This window comes from Podarcis filfolensis (assembly GCF_964270895.1).
Source record: "Podarcis filfolensis genome assembly, chromosome: 7".
Lineage (NCBI taxonomy): Eukaryota > Metazoa > Chordata > Lepidosauria > Squamata > Lacertidae > Podarcis > Podarcis filfolensis.
In genome coordinates, this window is record NC_139603.1 from 59,555,592 (window position 1) to 59,563,986 (window position 8,395).

An 8,395-nucleotide genomic window follows, 5' to 3' on the forward strand; every position below is an offset into this window, starting at 1 on the left:
CAGCTAAACTCCATTTGGTTACCTTTCTATGGTTTGTGATTAGTTCTGAGGGACTTACTTCCTACAGAAAGCACTAAGAATTTCACCAGTGGAATCTGATTGTATGTATGTTTTCTCAAAAAGTTAAGCCCCCTGTGTTGATTAGGGCACACTTCTCTACGCACAATTACTGAGGAATAAGCCTTATGCAGCTCAGTTGACTGCTGGGTAAACAAACACTACATGGGCCTTCATGGCTGCAGTCCTAAACATACATGGCAGTTAGCTCCATTGAACTCAGCAGGGCTTGAGTAAATACACAGAGTATCAGGCTGTACTGGCCGCCTGTAATGAAAAAGCAGAGAAAAGAAAAAGGAAACCATTAACTTCAATAACAAATAACCTTTCTCTTTTTGAAATGCTACTTACACTGAATATATTTAGATGTGATTTATTATAGAAATAGAACATATGTTAAAAATGTGGCTGTCTGGCTTATTGTGAATGCATCATTCCTTTTAGTTTTCTGCAACTTTGAACCTGACGAGAGACAAAGAGTTTTATTATCCTTAATAACTGCAAATATCTCTTCTGCCAGTGTAATGTCGGTCCCATCAAAATCTGAATTTGGGCAGAGAGAAAGTAGTCAGAGCTAGGGAGTTAAAAATAGGATGCAGCTGCGGGATGGAGGGTGCAGATATTGTTTGGGAGAATCTAGTTCGAGAATAACAGTCATGCTAAAATGACAAGCCCAGTTTGGTGGAGAGGGTGTGGGTGAATGGATATATAATTCTATATGTGGTGGTTTTGCCCTGTTATTTAGTCTTTTTGGAAGAAAATATTTTATGAAATAGGCTAGTTTTACACCCCTAACTTTATTTACGGACCTAATGATGGTCCTATTATCCTTTTTCAATGGTTCGTAAACAGAGGTTTCTAGTAAAGGGCTACTTTATTTCTTTAATTAAATTTATATACTTGGACTTCTGTTTGCAGCACCCAGGCTCACAGTTGCCAAACACTGGAAGTCAACTGCAGGAGACTTGCAAAACTATTGGTACCTCTATATCTGGACCATTGCTTTAATGGAAAAGTTGACAAAATATACACAAACCCTACGCAGTCCATTTTATAATGTTTGGCATCCATTTATTGAATACATTAAAGTTAAAAGAAAATGATTGGCAGCCTCCCTCTTCTCATGGATTCCTACGGAAAAACATTATTGGATAATATGCTTATGAAGGACAATTGTCTGGAACTATAATGCTCTTTTTGGAATACTACCACTCCCTCCTCTTCTCATATCCTTCCTTTCCTTTCTTGCTTTGAACATGCCTCTTTCTCTTTATTATTGTTATGATTGCTTTTTGTATATTAGAAAATAAAAGAAGAAAAAGATTACAGAAAAAAGAATAATTCATACAACCTGCATTTGGAGTCTGCTAGTGTCCAATATGTTCAATTTGTATATTATAAAGACACCCTTAACTCCATTGTGTTCTCATCAGCAAACTGACTCTGCAAAGAGGCTACCCAAAGAAATTAAGTGAATGTGTCCGCCCCACCACAAAAAATTGTTAACATTACTTTGTATTTCAATAATAAAATTCAATGTCCAAGATTAATTCAGAGTTAAATTTAGTATGGAAACTGCAAAAATTATCAAAATATCCATAGGCTCTATCTGTTCTAGAATTGTACCAAATAAATTGTTTTTCTGTAAAATATTTATTGATGTGTTCCTCCCATAGATGTTTATAGATAGTAGTCTTGTTAATTAATATGATCATCCAACTTTCCTTCTCCAAAGTCCCATGGTGTTAAAAGTAGTTCTTCACACTGGATTATTCATTCATTTTAATTATTTCAATTTCCTGTCAATATGTACACGGAAATTGACAGGTTTTATGTAACCTTACATTCTCTGTGCATTCTGAATCAGTAGGGCTTCTAATACAATCCGAAAAATCAGTCTCTTTTGTGTGCTGGTGATTTAAAAACATTGTCCAAAAAGAAATTTTCCCCATGGAAAAGAAAGCACTTATAAGAATAACCATAATTAATGGCAAATGACAAATAACCACGCCTGGAAATTGCATGACAACCTTATGTTTACTCAGAAATACATTCCACTGTCTTCAATGGCTTAGATCCCAAAATAAATTCACATAAATTTTCTATTACTTCCTCTACCCTGCAGTCACCTGTGGTTCCCCAAAAGCCTCTGGTAGGTAGACTCATTGAAATTAATGAACTTAGTTTCATTATATTCAATTAATCTATTTTTCATAGAACTAACATTGGCTACAAACCTTTACTTCTATAAATTTCCTGAAGTAAACTTACCTTAGGCTCCAAGCCCAATTTTGGGCAATCCTCCCCTTTCCTCAACAGCCCTTTACACCCCTCAGAAGGCCTCTGGCCCTCCAAAGAGGTTCTTCAGTGGCTGGGCAGGTCACTGCAGAGGGGAGAAAGGGACGAGAAACTTTCTGTGAACTTCCTTGGGTTGCTATATATTAGGAACTAAGCCAGCTTGATTTATGCCAAAGTAAATGTGCATAGGATTAATTTTAAAAAGCTGAAAGTAACCCCTGCAATGCATTTAGTTCAAAAACATGTACTTCAACTTCAAAAGACAAACAATTACTTAGGCTCCTAAGACTGCATCTTTTAAAGTCAGAGTAGGTTTAACAATGGGTTCATGGTAATACCTGCTCACCAATGCTTTTGTGCAATATGCCATCTTCTCGCTTACTCATTCATACACATAGGGAATGAGACAGAGACAGAGACAGTGAGATTTTTATCTCCATTTTCCTTGCTTTAATATGAGGCCACTCTGACAAAAAAGAAAAAATCACAAACATCAAAATGTTTTACAACACAGAAAATTCCATGCTATCTGTTTTGATACACATTTTATGAAAGAATATATAAATTTAGAGATGCCAAGTATGCAGAAAGATGCTATGCACAGAGTGAACATGTGATGAACTACAAACCACACTGATTAATCAGAATGTAGACCCAACCACTGAACTGGGCATGAGAAGGGGTGGGGGAATGGAGTCATCTTCATTATTTTTCTCAGATCAGGTTATCTAGACTTTCATGGCTTCCAGAACACACCCACTGTGAATCAGTTTTTAACTCTGGCACATAGTAAATAGCACCACCTACTTTAATTAAAGGATCTTCTCACTGCGATTACTCAGTCCTTCCTTTCCCATACATCAGATGGAAAGAGAAAAATCAAATTAAATCCAATTTATCTGTACTCTCTAATTTGCTGATGTACTCGGACATTCCCTAGAGGTTCTTGGAAAGGAACACAAGCCTACTAGGAGAGGCTTTTATAATCTTCATAACTCCAGTGTGGTGTAGTGGTTAAGAGCAATAGACTTGTAATCTGGGGAACCGGGTTCGCGTCTCTGCTCCTCCACATGCAGCTGCTGGGTAACCTTGGGCTAGTCACACTTCTCTGAAGTCTCTCAGCCTCACTCACCTCACAGAGTGTTTGTTGTGGGGGAGGAAGGGAAAGGAGAATGTTAGCCGCTTTGAGACTCCTTCGGGTAGTGATAAAGCGGGATATCAAATCCAAACTCTTCTTCTTCTTTCTTCTGCCCTTGTGTCTCTGTGAAACCTGTCGTGCATCAGTGTTGAAATAGGACCTGGAAGACTAGGGTTCAAATTCACAGTCATGTAGCTCACTGGGCAACTTTAAGCCAGTCAACACTTGTCAGCCTAACTTGCCCCACTATGTTGTTATGAGGATAAAATGGGGCAGTTATAAGCACAACCTTCAGCTCCTTGGAGAAAAGGTGGGATATACAGTGGTACCTTGGGTTACAAACACTTTGGGTCACAGACTCCGCTAACCTGGAAGTAGTACCTCGGGTTAAGAACTTTGCCCCAGGATGAGAACAGAAATGGCACGGCGGTGGCGCGGCGGCTGCAGGAGGCCCCATTAGTTAAAGTGGTACCTCAGGTTAAGAACAGTTTCAGGTTAAGAACAGACCTCCGGAACAAATTAAGTTCGTAACCCGAGGTACCACTGCAATGACAATACTGGTTGGATTTGCAGCTGTAAGTTGCTTGTTGAACTGGGGAAGCTGCTCTCTACCTTTGGCTTCCGAGTTATTCATTCTTAAGGTTAAGTTTAGAGTAGGCAGCTCCAAGAGCTGTGCTGCTAACCCAGAGGCTTTATAAAACCAGCCATAGTAGCACAGCAGTCCACCCCCAACGACAATCCCTTCAATGGTGCTGTGGTGTGGTCAGCTGTATTGTTTTATGTCCATACTTAGTTTGATAGTTGTCCCAGGGCTGGGCAGGGTGTAAGACTGGTTCAGTTCTGTGGGCTTGGTACCCCTGGGTGAGAGACAGGGGGATTTGGTTGCTTCCCAGGTAAGCACTGGATGGCTTGATTGTTAATTTGGGGAAGGTGTACCAATGAGATTACTGCTATCCAGTAGACATCCCCCATTCTGACCTCCCACCCATCCTGAATACTACTGCAGCTTCATCCACCATAAACAATAGCCTGTTGGTGATGTCACTGAATGCTGAGAGCTGGATGGCAGAGCTAGGCAGCCCTGACCTGACGCAACTCTGCTGACCTGGGTATCTGTGCAACACTAATCCAGACAAGGAGACGGGGAGGCATTGACATAGTTCACAAAATCACTCTTCCACACTAAAAAATCTCACCACTTGGGAGCTGGATGTGAGTGCCTGCATGGAGTCATGGAGACAGGTTGAGGATACTGTTGTTTAACTGCTCCAAGCAGCCTCACTAAAGTGAGCTGGCTGAGATAGTCTTCAGTGTAGTCTTGAAGGAACCCAGGATCATGTTCCTTGGTGATTTCAAGATCTATACCAAGGACACCTCAGGGCTGGCAAAGGATTTCATGGCCATCATGAAAACCGCAGGATTGTCTCAGATTGCCTTTGGCCCAACACACACAGCTGTGTGTTGTTACTCTTTGTTCCTAGTGAATAGAGGGATAGTCTGGACATGGAGACCACTTCCTGGTGATGTTTGGACTTTTGCCAACGGTCTTACTCTACCGGAGTTGGGTACTGATTTTGATGGTCCACCTCTGGAGACTAATGGAATCTGGTAGATTCCTGAATGCTATGGGGGATTTCCCAGGGCACTGTGATCCTGTTGAGGCCTTGGTGTCACTGTGGGATGGCAAGGTGAAGAGATTCCTCTTTGGTGCTGCAGAACCTGCACTATGCTTTGGTTTACTGAGGAGCTATGAATAGTAACGCAGGCTGGAGAACAGGTGGTGGAAAACTCTCTGAAGCTGACGGAACACTACAGAATTCTGTCTGTCAGACAGTGGTGAAGAACTACTTGACAGCCTCCACTGTTTCCTCAGCAGTGCTGTTTTGAGTGTTCTGCTGGCTGGTCTTTTCAGAAGTGGTGGGTGGCCATCTGAAACAATAGAATGCACTGAACCGTGTGCACAGCACTTAAGCCATTCATTCCCACAGCTCCTTGGATGCTGTAGTTGCAATCCCAGTTGAGGTGCCTAATGCAGTGTCTTACCATACTTTCTGGGATCAGCTTCAGTTTATGCAGTCTGTTGATGTGAACAGGACCCTTGCAATGATGCAGTCAGCTTCTTGCTCAGTTGATCCTAGTGCATCCTGACTAGGGGAAATCAGTCTGGCGGATTCACCAGGTGGGTCCAGGGTACAATGGCTGTGTTCTTAAGCCTGTTGCACTTAAACAGGTGGCAGTGTGTCCACTTTTGAAGAACCCCACCCTGAAGTCTTCGGTTTACAATTAGAGTCCAGCTGCAAATACCCACTTCTTGGGCATGGTGGCAGGGTATTGGTGGATGGATTGCAGGAGATTGCAGGAATTACTGGAAAATAAGAATTAGCTGGATCCATTTCGGTCTGGGTTCAGGTAGTCTTGGGAAGGGACTAACTTTGGTTGTCCTGATGGATTGCCTGTATGAAGAGTTTCTGAATATCTCCACAGCTTGTCATATGACTATCGTATCCTCCTCGACCAGATCTGTGGGATGGGTATGGGGTAAGAGAGTAATAGTGGGGTCACTCCAACCTACAGGGCCATGTCCAGAGAATAGCACCAGGGATTCTGTTTCAGACCACATGATCATTTTGCTGCAGTGTGTTACAGGGCACTAACTTCTTTACATGGAGCTATTAACTTTGTGCTTTCATTTGTAGGGATGTAACCATATACTCTCTCACCTCAAAACATTAATGGATTTTGTGGTGGGCAAAATCAACCCTAGGTCTATCTGGAATTTCAAGGAACTACTGGAATTGCAAACACCTGTGGTAGCAGACGTCCTTAAACAGCTGCACTCATTAAGATTTCAGGGTTTTTTATGTGGAAATATTTTAGGGATTTCATGATCAAGCCCCATGGTTTAATGGTGTATTAAAGAATGAACCAACAGAAGGAAATCCAACATCCAACTTGTATATAGTCCTAAAGTTATGGACTTTTGTGTGTGTGATTTCAGCCCTCAAGTACAACTCACATGGTCCGTTCAACTTTGCCTTCAAGATTTTACAGCACTCTTAAGTAAATAACTCAGTTTCAAAGGCCACACTGGAAATATAAGGTTCCTATGACTGTTGTAGATAGCAGACCATAAGCACTAGACAAAATTTGTCTATTAGCTTAGTCTTCAAGGATGCTACTGTGATCAAAGGTTGGTAATGCTATGTGACAAGTTCAGAAGCATACTTCATCTTAAATGTTAATGAAATTGATTAAAGTGCCAATTATGCATTTATTTGTTTCAATTTGTATCCTGCCCTTCACCTGTAGATTTAATTTATCTAGCACCAGCCATGCTAAATGTAAGTCTCAAAGACTGCCACTATGCTGGGCTTGTTTCAACAGAAACAGGTCATAGGTAGAAGACCACGTTTCATAAAGAAAAACAAGAATGGAAAATTTATCTCCATTGCAGTTCAGGAAAGGATGCATGGATTTTAAGGGTTTGAGATTAAGATTGTGCAGATGTACACTATGTAGTAACAACTCTTTAAGTTAAATGGTTTTAGAGTGGGATAAGCTTCCTAACACATGTAGGCTTAGTTTGTATCAGATAAAATGTATTCTACCACGTTATGTAATCTACTTTCATAAATACATGGATGTTTGTATAGCTCATGCAAATAACAGGATCATTTTATCCCACCTAATTCACAGCATAGCTGTTTCACCTCTTACTTGCTCCTATGGAAATTATATATTAATCTCTCTTTGTTGGGCCAGTTGCATAGCAACTGTAGTTTGCTGTACAAGGTGGCTACATCTCACTAACAATGACCGTAGACCTCAATGGAATTGTGCTAGTTCTCACATCACCAAAGCGTGCCAACTTAAGAGCTGTTGGGAATAGAGTATATTTTGAAAGAAGCTAAATTCCTTCCATAAGGTATATTTTCCGCCTGAATAATTTATAGTTTTCTACTCACCTAGTAAGAAAGGAAAGAGAAGCAAAACAGTTTTTAAAAATCGAACCGCAGACAAGAAAGCATATACATATTAAAAATAGAATGTAGCAATATTGTCTCTTGTTCATGCTAAACTTCCAATAAGCATGCCCACCTGGAAAATGAATACAGTAGATGAACAGAATCATCACTCTGCCTTTCTGGGAAGGAAATAAGACCTTCTCTTTTCCACCCCTGCCTAGAAAATATAGTTAGGGACTTTGTGGCAATGCAGGACCGGTCCTAGGCCATATTGTGCATAGATTCCGATTCGGCAGTTGTCTCTAAATTTCCATTCACTCCACGCATAAGATGCTCCTATGTTGGCAACTCTAAGCCAAGGTGCAGAATGCAATTCCAAAGAGTGAGTAGTTACAGTCTCAAGAAATCAGTCCTTGAGGATTAGAAGAAATGACAGGTGAGGAAATTCTTGCTTCTGTTACAGACACACAAACAAACCAAAAGGGGAAGAAGAATACAACTTCCCCCATTCCTACCATACTGTGCTCAAAGTAACTCTGAGCTCAGTTCAAATGAAAGTACAGTACAAGCTGCATGACAACCTAAAGAGCACTGTCTCTCTGTTCACTTGTGTTTACTCTAAAGTGGTGCCCAAAGACTGCTACCACTAGGAATCCAACTCCAGGGTGAGATGGAGGAAACAGAGGTCTGTATTTTTCTTCCCCACTAACGCAACCCATTTTGGTAGGCATTTTGCTAATGCAATATGAAACAAAAGTATAAAATCAGTACAATATTCAAGATTTACACAGGGGCAAGAATCTACAACAAATCATTTTACTGCTCATGCAACCAAGGCAGGTGAACTAATAAAAATAGTCACTTAATGCACTCTTTAAAAGTTTCGTGATAACATTAATTTCACAATTTAACCTATAAGCAATAAGAGATTAAAATC